This window comes from Rhamphochromis sp. 'chilingali' (assembly GCF_963969265.1).
Source record: "Rhamphochromis sp. 'chilingali' genome assembly, chromosome: 16".
Taxonomy (NCBI): Eukaryota; Metazoa; Chordata; class Actinopteri; order Cichliformes; family Cichlidae; genus Rhamphochromis; species Rhamphochromis sp. 'chilingali'.
Window position 1 is genome coordinate 20004572 of NC_137943.1, and position 21335 is coordinate 20025906.

General features: G+C 40.4%; 1 long non-coding RNA gene across 3 annotated transcripts; it reads left to right on the top strand.

Annotated features, from left to right (window-relative positions):
• The first annotated feature begins 270 nt into the window (after window positions 1-270).
• Window positions 271-4844, top strand: LOC308383650. Of its 3 annotated transcripts, none has more exons than XR_013969186.1 (4): window positions 271-752; window positions 2261-2381; window positions 3737-3974; window positions 4574-4844. It is a non-coding gene; the product is annotated as an uncharacterized lncRNA (long non-coding RNA). The 3 variants fall into 3 exon arrangements; XR_013969188.1 differs by lacking the exon at window positions 4574-4844 and adding an exon at window positions 4202-4517; XR_013969187.1 differs by lacking the exon at window positions 4574-4844 and having other exon boundaries at window positions 3737-4517.
• The last annotated feature ends 16491 nt before the right edge of the window (window positions 4845-21335 follow it).

Sequence of the window (21335 nt, forward strand, 5' to 3'; positions counted from 1 at the left end):
CGACAGTCTCGGTCGTTGTGTCCTTGGGCAAGGCACTTCACCCGTTGCCTACTGGTGGTGGTCAGAGGGCCCAGTGGCACCAGTGTCGGACAGCCTCACCTCTGTCAGTGCCCCCCATGGCAGCTGTGGCCACAATGTAGCTTGCCATCACCAATGGGTGGATGACTGAATGTAGTGTAAAGCCCTTTGGGGTCCATAGGGACTAAGTAAAGTGCTATACAAATACAGGCCATTTATATTAATCGGGTCATTCTTACTATTCGGTGCCATTTGAGTCCTAATGACATAATATGGTATATTTAGTGTAAAACTTGTCTAATGCTTATTTCTAAACCATTTTCTTGTATGTTTAACCCCCCTCTACCATAGAACACATTGATATATACACAGGATAAATACATTAAAAGTAAATTACTTTTATTTTAGCACAAGTCACTAAAGTACTATGTCCCCAGTCATGCTTGCTCGACTTCAGTTACAAATATAACTTAAAAAAAAAAAAAAAAAAAATCTAAATTTTTCATCATTTCTGGATTGGCTTATTTCTAATGTTCCTCATCAAATGTTCTTTTTTATTATTAATGCATGTTTAATACTTAAAATCTTTAAAAAATGTTGTGTCCCTGAATCAACTGTCACCCCTGTTACTCTGATAAGAATTCCATAGAACACATCACCTGATTATTCTTTTAGTCACATGACACTCCCGGATGTAACATATTTTGGAGGGAAAACTTTCAAGAAGAAGACGAGTAAGTACCACTCTTTAATCAACCCTTTTTTCAATGTTTTAGCAAGATTTTGTAATGTGGCAAAGCATAACACGTCCAACCTGTTACGCTTATTAATAGTGGAAACAATTTTTTTTTTGTAATTTTTATAATATGGCTAATAAACATGTTAAAAATGGTTCTTAGTGGTCACCATGTACTAGCTTGTTGTTCATCATACTAGTAGTAATGGCTAAGTTTAGCATAAAATCTCCCCCCTGTTACCGTCACCCCTGTTATTGCTATGCACTGTAACATGAAATTTCCTTGCAGATTTTAAAAAGGGACATTGTAGCTTTTAGAAAATGTAAATATTACTATAACTGTGTATTCAAAACAGTTATTAATAGAAAATTGAATGTCCTGTAACAGGGTGGACATTTGGCACGTCATGGGTAAAGACTTTGATTTTAAAAAATATTATAATATAATATCCTTAGCTGGACCAATACATTTTTCTTATAGGTTGAAAATCCCTCTTTTAGATGAAATGTTAAAATAATTCAAAATTTTGTATTTTTTGATGAAGAGTGATCACACTGAAATGGCACCGAATAGTAGGAATGACTCAATCATAATTACGTGTGAATAACCTCATTGCCGAAAAATAACCAAACAGAGTTTCAAATGGTCTTTTTAAAATAAAGCTCATAATGCTAACTGTTATATTAATTATGCCCCAGCCCTTGCGTGACTGGGATGTTTGCAGTCATTTTCACATTGATGGCCTGCAACCTACCACTCATGGAATATACATATTTACCCTGTGTGAATGTTGGTTGCCAAATGGTCGTCAACTGATCTAGGCTAGTGCTTAAACAAGTTTGTATACAGAGCTACAATGCTAACAAAACAGCTTTGTACAAACAGTAAGGTATGACTATTAGTAGTATATTTAACTTAGTGGAGTAGATCAGCTAGGTTTGTGCATAGATTTATGTTAACTTGGTATTTCAATCACTATAAAAAAATGGTAGCGATGCTCCTTACTCGTTTTGGAATCTTCATTTAAGCTTCAGCATTAGTGTCTTGCCCACCATGTTGTGTTTTTTTGAGACAGAAGCCCCCAAAAATCAACATGGTATTAGGATGAAAAGGTGGAATGCTAATTAACCAGCTAATGCTAGTTTGGTTGGCAATCTGTCTCAAACTCTATGCAACGCAAATACAGACATATCAGCTCTTTATGCTGTGTCCCATTTGAAGTGGAAAGTTGGAAATCAGGAATTCTCAGACAGAAAGCCGCTCTCAAGTTTAATCTCCAACCCAGAAAGTTGGAGCTCCACCAACTCTGATTCGCCAACTGGGATGGCAGCAGCGAACATGAGTAAAACTGCTTAACCATGGTTTGATATTTCTGACTATGTCATAGTAAGTAAATAAGTCATAAACAGAGCACTGACCTGGCTAAGCTAAGCACCAAATAATGGTTATTAACATTGGCTCTGCCTTGCTCCACCAAAACTGAAGCACATGCGTCTACTTCACAGGAAGGCACCAGATATATCAGCAGACAATGAAGAGGTCCAGTATATTGACTCAAAGTTGGGGATAAGGACTAGCAGACACCAATCAAAAGATTCTGCCCATGCAGGTTAACTCTCCACAGAGGTAAAAATTATATTTTGCAACAGGCTAAAAGTGGGGTGTGGGTTATATAGCTTCAAAAATACAGAATGAACAATGTTTTATTGATGCTTGCAGGAAGCATTATTTACAGGTGTACCAGCAGCACAGTTGTAGTGACGCAGTGTCATTTAAATGTAAGCACCAAAGTAGCCTATCTAGCTAGTGTTTCCCCTGGAACACTTTAGTTTAAGTAAAGTAACGTAACCGTGTAACTCGCCAGGAGATGCACAATGCTGTTGCATAACAAGACAGAAAAATAGTTTCTACTTGGGATGTTATAACTTGGGTTTGGATTTTTAACCAGCTGCTTAAAGTCTTGTTTTTCCACTGTGGAACAACATCAGTAATTTCCATCCACTGTTTGCTCTTCCTGTCATATGGAGTGCAGCTAGGGAGTGCTCCAGCAAGGCTTGGTAGAGTCATTTGTTGACATTTGGGTCACACATCACCAGCTGCTAATATCTCCTCCATCGTAGCCTTCGACAGGAAGAGTTTTCTTGTAGCAAAGTACTGTCGTATCTTATTGGAGGTTGTGGAAGTTGCACCTTTTAAGGTGCTAAATTGTCATCTTAGGCTGATGTGCTGCTTTCACTCCCTGAGTTGCCCAGACTTGTTTCATTTTTTTCTTGTACTAGGGAACATAAACACATTATGTTATTACAGCAATGATAATGATACTTAAAAATGTATACAGGTATTATTGTGGATATGATGTTACACAGCTGTAGCCTTAAGCACGCTTTTTTTAATGCAGTAACTTCAGGCATTTTAACATCGGATTGTATTGAGACAAATTTTCTTTTTTGGAGCCAGCCTCAAGTGGCCACCAGAGGAACTGCACTTTTTGCTGCTGCTTTAGCTTAATTTGCTCCTTGAGAGTTACACTGCAGACATTTTTCTGTACTTGCTGCTATCGTGCTTGGCAGACACGTTTGTGTTTGATAAAATCTAAACAAACATTACACAGAAATACATGGCGAAATATATACTGAATGAAATGCCATGTCTCTACCAGAACAACAATAATACATTTTTACTCAGCCTTGTGTGCAGAACGTATATTTTAAAACTGATTTCTAGCTTAACCATTGTATCACATCCTGTAACGTGAGCTAGGAAGTCAGTGAAGGCTATTGTTAGATGTGGTCTAAACATTTACCTTGAGACATGTTCCAATCTTCCATGTAATTTTTCAACATTTCTCAGAAATATGTTTTTGCAGTGTGCAACACAGCAGATCAACATTTCTGACAGCAGCGCAGCAGCAGACTGAGAGTAAGAGTATTGACTCACTGATTTTTTTTTGTCGGCAACCCCCTCTGGCCTCTGCTCCGTAGCTGCGGGGTGACCTCTCCTTTGGGGCTCTACTCAGCTCTTCCCAGGAGGGTGGCACGGTTCCCCCCCCTTTGGTGGTCCTCCTCGGGTCCTTGTACTCTGGGGCCTCTGGATATCTGGGGCCTGGATCTCCTCCATACCTGCTTCATACCCTGGTGGACGGGGCTATGGCTCCCCACACTCCCTAGCAGATCGTTACATGGAGAAACCTTTGGAATACAAGCATGCTGATCCACACAGGTATGCACACAGGTGTACACACGGGTGTTCACAGACGCGGACTACAGCTCTCTTGGCTGCTGCCTCAAAGCACATTGTGCGCTGTCTATCTTGCGTGCTGCACAATATCGTTTATTATTTAGTTTACTGTTATCTACTGCTAGCTAGTTTATTGTGATGGTGCCGTTTTTTTTATTATGTTGCTCTTTGTTGTTTGCTTTCTCTTCTGTTTTTTTTTCTCCATACAGGTGATCCAGGTGTTTTTTTTGTTTTTGTTTGTTTGTTTGTTTGTTTGTTTTTCTTTCTTCCCCCCCTTCTCACCGTCTCTTCTCCCCTTTGGTTTTCTTTCTCTCCCTCTCTTTCTTTCATTCTTTCTCCCTGTCCTATCCCCCAGTCATGTCTGTCCCGTTTGTAGCAACTGAAAATAAAATAAATATATAATTATAATAAAGGTCAATCAAATGGACCAATATGGCAAGGCCATGATGATCCACTTGGTAAAATAAATCCGCTTGGCATCTTTCTTGGCCTTAAGACAACAATTCTGATGGCTAAAGATCCAAACGGGACACAAAAAATAAAATAAATAAATAAATAAATAAATAAATATGTTTTTGCAGTGTGCAACACAGCAGATCAACATTTCTGACAGCAGCACAGCAGCAGACTGAGAGGAAGAGTATTGACTCACTGAATTTCTTCGAATTCATTAAGCTTGTTTTTTTCTTTTTAATTTTGATCCAGCTCGCTGTAGTTTGATTGAATTATCTGGTTAGAAAATGATTCATACAGCAGATTAGCCATTCAACCCTGTGTGGTGTTCTCAGTCTTTATTAAAAGAAAAATTAATAAATTTACTTGTAAAAAAAACCACCAATATATTTACTGAGAACACTGAAAGAAACTGATTGTATATTCCCTACACAGTCAGGTTCACTGGACCTGAGAGTAAAATGCAATAATAAGAAATAAGTGTGGAAATGATTGTACATGAAAACAATAAAATGTGGCAAAAATAAAATAGTCCTCCCAGCTCCTCTGTGCACCACGTACACACAGATGCTCATGGCAGTTCATGTATACATGAACACCAACCTTTGTGTACTGATATTGTTTCTACCTTTTAATGAATTCCCGCTCACACCACAGTCTGCAGGCTTTTATTTATTAACAGTTTCTCTTGGATTACATTTCATTTGTTGCTTACTTTTGTTTCCACGTGCTGTTTGGTTGAGTTTAGGGGCAACAACAATGCAATAATAATTAATGTGCAATAATAACAGTGTGCAATACACATACACTTATTCTTCTTTTTTATACTAAGTTAATATACTGTGTTGTGTTGTTTGTTACGTTGTGATGTGTCATATCGTGTCGTGTTGTGTTATATGTAGTGCCGACGTAGGACAGTTTTTCCAATTTCATTGTACTACTGTACTATGTATGACTGTGCAATGACAATAAAGAGTTATCTCTCTCTCAACAATCGGTGAGATTTAGGCATCAAACCTGCTTGGTTAATTACAGGCCTTCAGCTATTTGGTAATAGTTGTGATCAAACTGCAGGAATCTTTAAAAAACTTAAAGCTGCCTTTTCTTGGTTGCCAGTGTGACGCGTCCCCCTCAGGGAAGTTTCAAAAACATACATCGTGCAGGCAGAAAACATTCTTCCAATTGCAGTGCATTAGTTTGAAAGTGATGCTGACTGTAATGAAAAAAACATTTCAGGCTGACACTCGACATAACATTGCACTGAGAACCTGCCTGCTATTCCTGCACACCTTACACTCTGTAGTGTGTTAAACTACACACACACACACACACACACACACACACACACACACACACACACACACACACACACACACACACACACACACACACACACACACACACACACACACACACACACAGTAAAGGTTGTAACATCGTACATATCAAGCACAGAAAACCAGTCGGCTGTTGCATTTTCCTGCACACCTTCCCCTTTATAGTGTCTGTGTGTGACTTGTATAAAATGGATTGCAGGATGGGTTTTTTGTGTGTGCATGTAGTCAAAACATCTGAATCATCATTTCCTCACACTGTGCTGTCAAATTATGACGATAACAAATAAAGAGCTTCGAGTGCATGTATCTTATCCCAATCATCTGTTTGATAAAAAAAAAATTCTGGCCAGAGGACCTTAGAAAGTATTTTACAGGAGAGAAAAGCCTTGGAAGATGAAGATGAATAGAAAGTATGGAGTGCATGAATCTTTCAGGTCTGTGGGGTTCAAAGCAAGAAGCAGGCATGGGGCTAAAAACTCAAAATAAACATATAAATCTAAATCTTTATAACAGCTGAACAACTCTTTTATTTATAAATATTTTCTAGTGGAGATTAATGTTAAATATTACCCAGGATTCATAGTGTTTGTAGCCAAGATAAAGTCAGCACTAATTTCATATTTGTTCTACATTTTATAAAAGTTTGTTTTATTGTTTTGGATTTTTTGTAATTTTGGGGTAGGTAACAAAAACACAAAACACAGGAGTTATTTCAAAATTGTGTGGCATAGCAACTATTACATCAGATACTTATACCGGGACTATGTCTGAGTACAGTATAAATAATACATAATGTGCAGTTCAACATATAGACCACCACCTGGTTAGTCCACCACTACAGTATGTGCAAGTGCTTTAACTTATTTAAAATATTTTTAATGCTAAAACAGAATTATTGTTGTTATTAATGTTATCCAGTTTTACAAAAAAGCTGAAAAAAGCAGATTATTATTTTTTCATTCTGTAAGATGCTAAACATATTTACTTGCTTTGCTGAAGAGTGTTTGCATGTTATAGCTGATTAATTTCGGACTCTCTTTGAAGTCCAGTGTGCCTCAAATTTAAACAAGTTTTTGACAGATTGCGAAAATATTTGTGTTTTCTTGTTTTTACGACAGGTGGTGGAATCAGTGTGTTCAGCCCTGTATGTTTCTGCATATTTATCAGTCTATCCCACAGTCTATTTAAAGTTTTCACATTATTTAAAAAATATGAAATATCAAGGAAATATCACCCACCAACTTAATTAGTCCTTCATCGACTCTTTTTTGAGATGCTCTTAGCTAACATGTGTTGGGCCTATTTATTGCTTAGTATGTACATATATGTAATATGTGGAATATCCCCCCCCCCTTTTTTTTTTATAAAAGCCAATTCCTAAGTTAATTTTAAATGCATTTGTTAATATAATACATTCAAACTGCATGAACCATAACCTTAAAAACGAACAAGCACAGTATCAATTAACACTGTGACTAATATGACTTTAAAACTGGTTTTAATTTGATTAAAATTATATTTTTCACAGTTACAGGAACAAACTGACTTAAAAGCAGAACAACTGAGATCAATGCAAGCTTTAAATGTTTTTATGTCAACAGGATTTAAAAGCAAGGGCATTGGTAAGTTAATCTCAGGTAAGTGGTCTTTCTGAGCGTGCACCAACTCAGGGGAAGGGGGCAGAAGGAAGTGCCAGAGAGGAGTTGGCAGGTTGGTGTTGAAGCTGCCACAACCAGTGAAACTTTGACTTTTTTTTCCCTTTGTGATGTACAGGTGGGGGAGGCACGTGAAGTTTCTAGGTAAGTCATAATGAGAGGTGGCTAGCTTTGGGTTTGCAGGTATATCCTTGCTTTTTGGGTGAACAGTAAGTGAGACTTTCAGATTGCAAGTTACTTGAGTCCAGTCAAGACACACACAGGGAGGAAACTAGGATTAAAGACTAGAGAACAGGGTCAGGTATAAACAAAAAAAACCCCTAAACCCACCTATAGGCTGATTACCACCATAAAGGTGATGACAATCGGGCAAAGTGTGGTTTCAGTTAGCCTTTTATTCCCAGGAGATAATGAGTTAATGGAAGAAAGGTGTGCTGGCTGGACTAAAGGCAGAAATGCTCCACCCAAGGGGGCAAGGCACCAAGGCCTGCCCAACTCCACCTGAGAGCAGAGAGAGGGAGAGACAAGGGAGAGCAAAAGGAGCAGGCCTGCCGGGACCATGCCAATAGTACTATTCTGCTTTTAGGTGCCCTTGTAGGGAAAATGTAAAAAATTGCCTGAATGAACAGACTGTGTGCCACTTTCAGCTGCTCCCTTATTTACAAGAGGTCACCACAGAAGGTAGCTCCACAAATTTGTTTCTTTTAGATGCCCTTCATAATGCAAGCCCCAAGGACTTTGTGCCTCCTCCTAGTCTCAGACTGTGCAAATCACTATGGAGAAGCATGCCATCACCCTAAGCCTAAGATTTTTCCATCTTATACTCTGCGTAATTCACAATGTGGGCATATTTAGAATTGCACTTTTTCTTTATATCACCTTGTGTGTTTTATTAGTTAAGTGGTTTTTTTTTTCATCTTCATGCTTCGCTTTTTGTAAATTCATTATCCTGCAAGTTTCTTATTTTGAATAAATAAAGGCTTTTATTTTGTAAGGAAAGCAGCAGAGTGGTTTGCGAGTGCTGAACTCTTAACCTCTGCCTTTGGGCTCTCATAGAGGAACTTCCTGTTGTTTTCTTAGTTACACGCACTGAAAACACAGAACGGTTTGGAAAATCCTCCTTTTACTCGCAGCCCTGGGCTATGTTTATAAAATAAAAGATAGCTGCAGGCAGCGTATAGATCCTTTAAAGATGGCCACCTAAATGTATTCTCTTTAAAACGAAAGATTAAGTGGGCATCATTTGTTGAAGTTAATGACTGTTTGCACTTCCATAATGCATGAGTATACACGGCTGCCTTAAAAATTAGTAACTTTAATAGCGCGTGTATTCCTGTCTGAGGAAATACAGTCAGTGTGGGAGATTTATACTTTGGCAAATTCCTCTTTGGCAGCTCATTTTCAGTTTAAACTTCCTCTATTTGTGCAGGTATATTTCCCAGAAGCGAGAGCTTCCGAGTCCACCAAGCAAATGCGTCTCGGGAGATTGAGTGACATCCTCTGCTTTTAAGAGGATTTTATTTTGTGAAGGCAGGGAGATGGACCATGGCGCTAATCTATTCTGACACTGCCATGCTGGTGGATCTGCTATTCATTCAGGCAAAGCAAACAGGGGAGAGAAAGGCGGATCCTTTTGCTTACTTTGCTCTCATTGTTAAAACCCTCCACTCCTTCAGGTGTCCACAGTAATTGCCCCCAAACTTTGTGCTTTTAGATGGATATCATCGCATTTGCCCCATTAGTTATAGGGACTAAGACAATTTTTAAATACCAGCATATTGTGTTAAGTCCAGACTGAACTTCCCTGCTGATAAAATGCTCAAGGCTGTGGGGCTTAAAGAGGGCTTAAAGAGGTAAATTTAAATTCCTGTGACTCTGTGTTGGTGGGCATTGACGTGATCTTTGATTCTCTAAACCAGCATGAGGGCTAAAAATCTTTCACATCATCTCTCTGGGGGGATTTCTCTCTCTTTTTTTCAACACAGGCTGAAACAGGCTCTGAATCTTAAATATCAGAGCTCAGATTCAACTGCAAACATCCTGATATGGAATTTTGATAAGTTATAGCTAAACACCATCACATCAAGGAAACCCTCCCCCCCACTCTCTCTCTCTCTGCAGTATGTCAGAAACAAGTTTGCAAGCAGCATCTTTGATGAGAAACGATTGCGTCGGGCTTTTCATTGCCACTCCTACAACAAGAAAATGTTTTGAGCAAGTGCTGCACATGGTGAGTCACGTCTTCTTCAGAAGCTTCTTCTTTGCATTTTTTTAACACACTGAACCTTTTCATTCCTGTTTTTTCCCTCACTCAGACTCCTCTGTGACGATGATTACTGTTGCGCCGCGATGACAGGAATCCCACCTGACATGGCTAGGCTTGCAAGCTTCCATTTGTTGGCGATCCGCTGCAGTGTATGACGGCAGCTACAGGTGCCTCTCTGTGGCTTGAATACAGGGGAGGCTGAGTTTTAATCATCCTATCACACAGAGCCAGAAGGACGAATAACCGCGAGGGCCCCGATGAACAGGAAGGATGGGTTTTTATTAAGAAACATTTCTGACTGGGACTTCAGTGGAAAATGTGAATCCTCTCCTGGAAAGCTTCAGAAGTGCCCTGGTTATTATGTATCCCTCTAAACCCAAGCTTTAGGATTAGTCCACTCCCATAAAAGCTAACATTTCGAATTTTAAATATAACTGCTGAGCACTTCGTGGATGATATATGCCTTTATTTAAATCTGCCTTTAGTGCTTTTTTTGGGTGGTACATAAAAGAGACAATCCCTGAGATTGTAATTGCTGTTATGATGTATTATCTTCCACATTAGCTTCCATGACAAGCGTCGCAACAATCCTATAATTTTACGTTCAAGCCCTGGGATTTTCCAGTTCCTCCGTTGCATCTTTAGAAGTGCAAGTCATAGTGTGCGGATCTGGTTAGTTTTTTCTAGCAGGGTGGTGACTGAGTCCTCTAACTTGTCCCGACAACTCAGCAGGTTGGGTACTTCTCAATAGAAACACCTCAGCAGCGTCACGTCTGCTACCTGCACCTGCCACAGGCAAGTGCTTCTGCCTTACAAAGGCATAACTTAATGCCGAAGCAGGTCCCAGCCTGCATCCGCCCCCCTCTGCATCCTCTTACTCAGTCCTGTCTTGTTGTTCTCACCGCCTCATTGTCAGACCACAAGGAAGGCAGAAAAAAGTGGCTACTTGACCCTCTTCAGTCGCTGTCTTTGCCGTGACTTTCACATGCGAGCTTATTTTTTGCTTGTTTCCTGCATTAGGAAGCCAGGTTTTAAAATCCTCCTTTCAGTTGATGTTATAGCTCCCCGACAGCTCAAAACAAGTATTAGTATATACACTTTATTTCTTCCAGGCCCTCTGTGCGCGCTGATCAGTGAAGTATAGCTATGTTTTCATTAAGGGCTCTTTCGGTATCTTTCCACTGCTGTTTCTGGACTGAAATGTCAGATTTCCACAGCTCAGACCACTGTAAAATGAAAGCACTTGGGCAACACTGAATCAGTGAAACAAAAGTCAAAACACGATCCCACTGCGCTCATGATAACTCCCTCATGCATGCCCAAACAGATATTATTTTGAATTCCTTCTCCTTTATCTCTGTCTTCCCCCACATCTGCTGCCAATTACATCATCAGAATGCTTCAGTTCCTGTTTCCTCCCTCCTCCTGAATGGCTGATCGCCCCTCAGCGACGGCCGAACAGACCCATGAAGTCCTAAATTTAGAAGGTGCACGTACCAGTGGGGATGAACAGACGTTATTAATGTTGGGGGGGAGGACACAGCGTAGGATCGTTATTTGGTTTCGGAGGGGTGGAATAAAATTTCTAATCAGAAACTATTTTAGGTGCAGGAGTAGAGGAGTGGTACCACAGGAACACCTTACCGTTATATAAAAGATAATAGGGGTGTATAATATGCTCATGTTTTTGTTGATGCTTTGTTACAGAAATTAAGTTCACAGATTTCATTAATAAATCTTTTTTAGCTTATTACAAACCTATCACCTTTAATATGCAACACCCTACAGATATGAATATTATAACTCGATCTATTAATTTTAAAGCAGACAGCAAATGTTGGACATTTTTACTTGATAAATAAGGTAATGAAATCACGATGAAAATTGCTGGTGCTTTTCCTACTTATTGACGTCACAAGTAATTGTTTTAACACAACTTTGGAAGAATACAAAAACAACAAACCACAAGAAGATTAAACAGAGCTTCCACTGCAGACAGATATATGATATAAAGGCCACACTAAGTATGGAAAAATAAAAAAATAATTACAAAACCTCTGAAATATTCTAGTGTAAATATTGAAACCTACTTTTTTGTTCTCTCACAAACCTGTAAAAGAAGATCGGCTCGTTATTAGTTTTTCTTATGATGTTTTTAATGATATAATTATACGATGTATAATTTACGGTTGTTTTCTGTCAACAGGGAGGCCTGAATAATTAGCAGCCATGGCAACGTGGCTGGTATTGTTTCCAGCTTGTGAATATATATGTGTGTGTGTGTGTGTCATGATGATGTTTTGTAGTGGGAACAACCACAAAAGGTGGTTTTTAGTACCTTGGCAGGTGTTTGTCTACGACAGATTTTAAACAACACAGCGTCAAAGATGTGCAGGACACAGACACAAAACAGGTCGTTAGCTGAGCTGCAGATGAACGCTGAGTGTGAATACATGTGTGGTTTGACTCACGACTGCTGATGTCATGAAGTACTGGTGATTACTGAGCGGTCACGGTTTAGAACATCAGAACAAGGGGACTGGCGTGCTGTTAAAGGGCCATCCTGAGTTGATTTCTGGTATTTTATTGGTTTTCTTTTTTGTAGATGTGGTTGACACAAATTCTTGTTCCCACTTATATTATCTGAATAAGTCTCGTAAGCCGAGGTGGCTGCTTTTGTGCATGAAAATTACAGCTATTTTATTAATTTGACTAAAAAAATATAGAACAGCGAGCTCAAGCTAACTCCCGCTTGGATTTTACCGTGTTATAAGGTGTTCCTATTATTTTGCCCCTATAGTCTGCTGCACTCAAATTCTTGACTGAACAATGTCATAATGCTTGACCCAGTTGCAGAATGAATGTGCACATTGAAAATTTCCCTCTCGCAGCGGATGTTTTCTGAACTCAGTCAATTATTGTATTTTTTATTACTATTTTTTTTTACTCCAGACTCTACTTTGAGTGATGGATGGGCATGTGGGTCAATAAGATGACCACATAAAAAATGGCTGCTCTTTTCTTACTGTGCTTCATAGAAAAAAAGTAATTTGTCACTGGTTTTTCCCTGTCTTGGCTTCAAATTACTCTCACTCCTCCGCGACGCCAAACACCTCTGGGAGAGCTGAGAAAAAGAGGACAGCTACACCTGCGGCTGCTGAACAAGTGTATCACTGTCTGGGTGCTCTGTCCTGGCTTGTCAGGCCTCCTCACCTGGAATGTGCCGATGAGACAATCAGGTGCAACAGGCGCGTGGCGGCTTGCTGCAGGGAGAGATAACTTGCTCTAAGACGCTGAGCAAAGAGTGGCAAGGACTTTCCGCCACCACCACCTTCGCTGCCGCCGCCACCCCCCCAAAGTCGACAACTCTCTAATGCCCCGAGACACGCCAGTGCGGAAAGAGAGCCATGCGACACATCGAAGAGCACGGTGGCTGATTTCTAAACAGCTCTTCTCCAGGAGTAACGTCTGCAGATTCATCATCGTGTAGGCTTGTTTGACTATCCCAGCATGACTCACTCAAAGGGTGGAGTGCTGTGAGATTTTGCTTAGCCTGAGGGGGAGAAAATTTCATTTCTATCAAGAAAAGGTCATGAGCAATGTCCTAGCTTCACAGGAAATGCATCAACACACATAATTGGATAACCTATCAGCTTTGAGGGCACTGTGATTGAAATGACACTATTTGCCAGCGATATTTGGTCAGCTGGATTGGAAGTGAATGACAAATGCTGAATGCCCGCACAGCACCAACTGTTGCTGTAACATTAATATTTATTTTAGCATGCGGTTGCCAAATATCTGGTGTTTAAATATACTGTCACAAGAGTTGCCGAGCCAGTATTAGATTATATTTGTGCATACAATCTAATTATCTAATAAACTCTACTGCTATGCTGTTATTTCCTTTGGCTGGCTCACGCTAAGATCGCTAAGATAAGTGATACAAATAACCACATGACCCCCAAACCGTATCAGTTATAAGTTTCCCCTCAAGTCACACTCCCCCCGCAGTTAAACAACTTGAGTCTTGTGCGGTTATGCGCTCTTTTTTAACACATGCAATCACAGCCCTTCAACACTTGTAAAGATGGATTAATGGTTTGATAACAACAGGTCTTATATGCATTATCTTGAGGTATTCCTTTAAAAAAAGAAAGAAAAAGCTGCATGAATTTTCCCCTTCTGAAGGGAATACTATTGACCACTGAAACCCAAGCAAGACATTTTGGGGAGAAAACGGCCCCTCTCAAGTGCTCATTTTTCCAGAGTGTGTGTGTTTTTGTTGTCTAGGTTTTCCTTGGTGGCAGTGAACAAAGCGTTCTACTGTGGAGTAGTTTTAGCAATCGCAGACACAGTGTCTGTACAGGGAGTTCCTGTCCCTGGCCCAAACCCACAGACCAACAGCAAAGAAGGACAAGGTCAGCCATTGCCTCGGCTTTCTCTTGGCATCAAGGCAGAGGAGCTTTACCTCACGCTCAAGCTGTATTCCTCCGGGCTTCTTGTTAGTGGGTTTATTTTGCAGCGGGAGATCGAAAATCTAACCAGCCTTAAAAACATGTTGCAAAAAACACTTTATGAAATACATATTTTCCAACTCTTATTAGAGACTTTTTTTTTATTGGCAAAACATAACAATACACTGGCAGCAGGTTCAAAGATCACAAGGAGTACAACATATGAAATCACTGTAGTCTTTAATCACTGTAGATCAGCCACAACATTAAAACCACCTGCCTGGTACTGTGTATGCTCTGACCTGACAGGGACCACTGGAGCCTTCCTGTAGTGTTTGACTTTGGGCCACATGTGGCTCTGGCTGTTTCAGAAAGCATCCATGGGACACTTGATCGGATTGGGATCCGGGGAGTTTGGAGACTAAGCAAACACCTCGGGCGCTCTGTCGTGTTCCTCGAGTCGTTTCTGATCAGTTTTTGCGATGTGGATGGGGACACTGTCCTGCTGCGGTACAGAGCCTCTGTCGGGTGAGTGCCTTTGCCACTGGGAGGGGTGGGGTGGGGTTGGGGGGGGGGGGGGGGGGGTGCTTGGTCTACAATAATGTTCAGGTGGATGTTATGTGTCAAGTAACATCCACAGAAATGACAAGACCCAAGATTTCCTAGCAGAACATTGTAATGACATGGTCAAGGTTATTCACTTAGATGAGAAGACCAATAGCTCTCTTATATCTGTATTTTCTGTGTAGCTAGAGCCTGCAGCAGGTGAGTTAGCTGAAGCGGAACATGTTGTCTTCACATTTTAGTTTTGTATATGGATCAAATAAATCCATGAAATACATGCAGCATGTTCATTAGGAGGCTTTAGAGGTGCTGGAAGGCAGATTAGTTATCATAGTCTGCGCTAATCGGAAACTAAGCTGCGTACGTGAGTGGCATCAATCCTTTTGTGAGGGAAACTGGAAAATAGCAACTGTTTGATATTCTTATTTGATAAATTTAGTTCAAAGAATTGATTATCAAAATTGCTAGCAATGAACAGACTTCAAAAGGCGCAGCATATGATCGGCCACCTCTTCCAGCACAGAAAGGATTTACTTATGATCTTGTGATTATTATAATAGATGTAATGATGTTTATCCCTAAAATGTTCTTTCACTTTAGAGAAAAGCAGTCAGCGAAGCACGTCGAACCGAAACAAGCCTTAAAGCTCAGGCTGTACGTACGCAGAGCCTCCCTCTGCAGCATCTTTATCTTCTGCTGCTCCTTTACAGCCAAACTCAATTGCATTCCTCAGCTGATCATAACCAGAAGATCTAGCTGAGGGGTCTGGGGAAAACAACAAAATGCAAAGATTGTATTAGTGAGAGATCCCTCGTGGTAAATTTAGTGACTCACTGATCTGTTTTTTTGAAGTGTTTTACAGTCCTCAATAGTTTAACTCTCTGCTCGGCTGACCAAAGATTACAAGACAATTATCAGAGGCTGGAATTCCAGACTGTGCTGCACATGATAAGAGAAACTCGGCAGTTGTGGGAGATAAAAGCAGGGACACTCACCAATGAAAACACCACAAGTCTTATCAGATTGCGATACACTTTGTAGATCCTCCCTAATCTGTGTGTGTACTCACTTTGAAAGTAAAAAAAAAGAGAAAAGCTTTCACTGTCACATTAAATCACCTGCCATGTGCGATTCGTCACCTGTGTGCACGCACGTCGTTAAAATGAAAGCTTTTATTCGGTAAAGAGATTTTCATTTACGTTTTTCTTCAAATTAGCCGTGTGCTGCAGCGCTGTTCAGAGCAGAAGGACGATTAGTCTTTCAGATGTGAGAACAATCTATTAAATCGGGATAACAATCAAAATTTATTGTAGCAAGATAAAAAAGAAAGAGAGTGACAAGATAAATATCCTAACTGTGCTCAGATTTTTCTTTTCTTTTTTATACGTGCACCAGCAAAATAAAGTGAAATCTTCAGCCAGCACAAAGAGGACAGGATTTCATAACATGTCACCCTGTAATACGCTCAAATGATGCACGAGGTTAGAAGAATCTACCTCACAGGATATTACAGATGATGCAAGACTTATTTTCTGTGGTATTACTGTGACGGAGCGCTTACACATCTTCTCTGACAACTGCATTAGGACTGCAGGGGGATATCTGGCCTTTTGCAATGCACCAAGCTCCAGCAGCACTTTAGTTCCAGATTACAGAGTCCGTGCGCCTGGGTCTGCGAGTCCGCCCTTCTGCGAGGCTTCAGCAGCATTATGTGGAATCTGACCTTTGACTTCATGCTAACAGTGACATCATCAGCATGTTTGGAGTCGGGGAAACAAGATTGTACAGCACAATCGATGATAAAAACCTGTATCGTAGCGCATGCTGTGACATTTAAACCTGACTACTCTAATATACATATTCACTTCTTCTTTTTTCTCCTTTTTTTTTGCCCCCCAACAGCTCTGAAGGCTTCTGCAGTTAATTGGTATTCTGAGAGCTACCAAGATCATGTCTTGGCTACTAAACAGGCTGAAGGGAGGAAAACCTCATTATCATATAACACTCACTAGAGAGCCTGAGCAGTGTGTGCCCAGTGTATTTGGAATAACGCTGATAGATCTGGCTTGTCTTTTTGAGTCCTTTATTAGAAATAGAGCTGCTGAAATGCAAAAATAATCTCACAGGACGCTTGTGATGCAGCTGAAGCTCCAAGTGAAGAATAGTAACGGGTGTATTTTTTGCAACAATCCTATTAATTGAGCAAAACCAGCAAGTTTTGCCTGCGTAATTAGAAGCCCTTATACTGCCACGTATTTCTCCTAAATTACTGTCAGAAAAACTCTAAAACCTGCTCTTTCATTATGTTAAACGTGTTTAGATTTGCTTTTTTTTGTTTGGTAGAGCACAGTCGTAGTTATCAGTCCAAAATCTGACACGGCTGTTAAGTTGGGTTGAGATTTGACCATTTTTCACACTCATCAGACCGCTCAGTGACCCTTTGTGCTCCGTGGATGTTAGACGAGACCCCGCCTATCAGGATAGAAATGTGTTTCATCATAACACGATGGCTGTTTGCAATGATCCTCCACTCTCAAAGGGAAATAAGTGCACGCAAACCAGGACAAACCCTAGATGGTGACCTCATTGTAGAGGTCAAAGATGCAGGATTTTTATTTAATGTGTCACTTGTCTATTTTTATGACTCTCTTTTAAAGCTTCTGTGTTTTCTAGACCTGGAGCTGAAAGATCAGCAAGTATTAGACACATGTAAAATATATTCAGCATATATGTGACTCAGCACACAAAAAGACACAGACGGAGACTCCCAGCTGCGCACATGAACAACTAAGCAGTGATGCAATCAAGAACAACTGGACTTTCCGATATTTCAGTGTTTGTTAGAAAAATGTAGTTTATTTAAAAGTTTCGGATGCATAAACTGCACATAAACAGCGCGCAGCGTACACAAAACCTGTCTGTTTCCCATCAGTTTTGTATTTTGCATGACAAACTTACTCTTGGTATGAAGTCAAGTAAGAAGCTTAATAAGATTTCAAAATGTAAGAGTCCAACAGTGAAATAGAATGAGTTAAAAGTGCTTTACCAAACATCAGTATGCCAAAACAACCACTTTAACACTGTGCCCCTTTAAATTATGCAACAAAAATGGCACTTTCCAGTTTACTGCTTTGATGTGACACCCTACAGAGTCAAAAAAAAAATCACAGCAGGCCTGCACTTGATGATAACAATACAATTATAGGACAATATTGGCCATGGTCGTCTTTTTTAACAAATCGTCCACCCCCCTCTGGAAGCTTTCTTGTCTAAACCACATCCTAGTGAGTAAGAGCAGCTCCAGACGCTGATGTACACTGAGCCCTGCCTACTTCTCCACACCTACCACACCGTGTCATCACGGTCAGGGCAACTCGCTGAGCTGTAATTACCTCGGGCTGACACACACAACAAGGGAGATGGCTTCAAGTAAACACAGTCCAGATTTTGTCCCAGCTCACTTCAAAGCTGGAGTACGCTGATAACAAACTAAACCCTGGAGAGCCCTGCTCTTCCCTCCTGTGGTGAGGGTGGCCAGGGCTTGCAGAGGGCTGATAGTGGTGAAGATGTGAGAGAGAGAGAGAAGAAGTGTGAAGTGGCTTTTTGACAGCGCAGCACCTGCTGCGTCTTCACTACTAGGCAGCTTCTCGCCATTTGTCTCGACTGACCAGTTACCTCAGACTGAGGGATTAGAGCCTGGGGGTGTGGGTCAACCAGGAGGCATGTTGATGGGAAAGGGTGGTGTTGAGAGAGATTGGGGGGGATGTTTTTGTGATTGGACACACCTTCTGTCATCCCGGTGGAACATTCCAGCTGTCTGTGGCAACCAGCGCTGCTGTTGTTCAACGATGACGTTTCTGCCCCTGCAGGCCCTCGATCCATATCCATTCCTGTGCTCAGCGGCATGTCTCATGTCGACGCTATCATCAGTGATCTCCAGCCATTGGTTGATTTAGTGTTACTTCAGTCACACCGGCCTAAATTTGTTTTAATCTGAACGTCATTAGCCCTATCTCCTAATGCAATCCAAATGCTCGTTGCCTTTAAAGGCACGCCTTATCCCACATCACTCCGCGTCTTCTCTGTCTCTTATCAGCTGTGGTTTTCTTTGCGGCTCATGACACAGCTGGATCTGGTCTCTTGTGATCAGTCCACTGGAATGAGAGCATTGGTGCAGACCAGACAATCTCCGAAAAATACTCAAAGGCTGCGGTGAGAGCAGAGGAATGCACCAAAGACAGAAGATATTTATGGCAGGGAAGGCTGTGACTACTAGCTTGGAAAGACAAATAATCTGTTTCTCGGAGGGGGATTGTAATATTGATGCAGTGTTTATAAGACTCATAATTGCAAAACATCGCTCCATACAAATATTCAGCTGCTTGCTGGGTTGTGTTTGAAATCTTAGACTGCTGAAATATTTCCGATCCCTCTTGAAAAAAGAGGAAAATAACAAAAGCAAGTTTTGTTCAGCATAAATAAAAACCGGCAGTCCCTGAGGAGTTTACACTTCACCGTGGGCAGTTTTATTGGATGCGGCTGTAAACATTGTTATGTCTATTCTGTTCCAGTGATCACAGAGAGATCTGTGTTAAAAAGAAAAAAAAAAACACATACTGAAGTTGTCTTTTTGTGATTATGTAACCAACAGTTTTGTTAAACGTGGCAGAGAAGTACAAGCGCTCAGTCCATAAATCTTTAAAAAATAAAATATGATCTGTACAGCGCTGTGAAAAAGCATTTGCCTCCTCCCTGATTTCCTATTTATTTTAATTACATTTTTCACACATTTGTCACACTTGTTTCAGATCATCAAACCAATTTCACTAGTAGACAAATACAAACCGAGTAAATAAAAAATGCCATTGTTAAGGGAAAAAAGCTGCCCCTTTTAAATCATGAATTAACTGTGATTAACCACGCTTCTTGGAAAGCTGAGTTCACTTTCACCAACCACATCCAGGTCTGATTATTACCAGACCTGTGGAATCAAGAAATCACTTAAACAGAACCTGTCTGACAAAGTGAAGCAAGTTAAAAGATCTCAACATATCGAGCCATGAGCTAAAGAAACTAAAAACATGGGTTGTGCCGCACCACAGCGATCTACCTCTGAATGGCTCAAAAGAACAAAATGAAGGTTTTAGATTGGCCTCGTCAAAGTCCGCTCAAGCTTGAAAACCCTTCAATGTGGATAATTAAAACAATTCTGCAAAAGATTGCCAGTTATTACTGCCAAGGTTGGCACAACCAGTTTTTAATTTTACTTTTTCACACAGGGCCAACTATGTTTGGATACCTATTGCATTTTGTGTTTACTCAGGCTATCTTTGTCTAATATCAAAATTTGTTTGATGATCACAAACGTGTTATTGGGACAAAAAACAAAGAAATCAGAAAGGGGCAAATTCTGCTCCACGCAGCCGTGTACATAAAAACACACCAAAAGGAAGTAAAAAGGAAGACTGAAAACAACGAGGCTCTTTTCTGTAAGCGATAACAAGGTTCAGACTATTAAAGGCCTCATCGACTCATTAACGCTCTAATAATTTATAAATAATTAATAATAATAATAATAAATAATTTCCCCCAGGGATCAATAAAGTATTCTGATTCTGATTCTGATTCTGATAACAGACATCAAACACCAAATTAATTTCCTGGCTGGGAACTGAAAGTGTTGGGTAAATATCCATAGCATTACAGTGCGTTTGAGGCGTTGGCTTGTGTAAATGTGAAGCTAGGCATGAGGAAAGGTCAAGGGGTCGCTGCAATTAGTGGGTTGCAAAGTAAATCTGAGGAATAACAAGGTGATAGAAAAAGAGGAAAAACACAGACACAGAACAAAGTTGCTTACAGTTTTACACTCACCTGTGCTTTCCTGGCTGATTTTACCTGTTGGCTTCCTTTTAACTCCAACCAAAAAGGTTGCAAAGCGCTACTGGCCCATTTAAATGTCTAGATTAGTTATATCTGTTTTGATTACATTGTTGTAGTTTAAAGCGTAACACCTATACATAATCGAAGGCAACCGTCCAAACTGACACACCGCTAAGTCAACGCGCAGCAGCTTTGTTAGTAACAGCTTAATGGAAAGTATTTACTTCAAGGCTGCTGTGTGAAGTTGTATAACATCCTCGAGGTAGTTTTTTTTTTAATGTACTACAACAGTTGTGATTATGTGGAACTAAAGATACAGATCATCTACACACTTTTTTCCCCCTTAATCCACTGAGATCTCCAAGCAAAGGAGTCGCACTCATCCCTAGAGAAGCTTCTCTGGAGGTTCGTGTCTTGTTGAGGCTTGTCAGCCGAGTACAATACCCGGAGTCTGAATAATGTGGCCGGGAGCTAGTTTATTCAAGCACCTTTTGTTCACACTCCATACTCACCTTTTCCCTCCACAGATGATCAGATAACGAGTAAAAGGAGAGTGGAAAAAAAATCCAAACCATCTCCAGAGAAGCCTTAGCTGCCACTGGCTCTTTGCAGAATGTGTCATAGTGGATATTATAGTATGATTTCATACTGCATCGTGCTTTAGGGCTAAAAGATCCAGCTAAGAAATCCAAAAGAACACTTTCAAGGCCTAAATATCATGTGGATTTTTT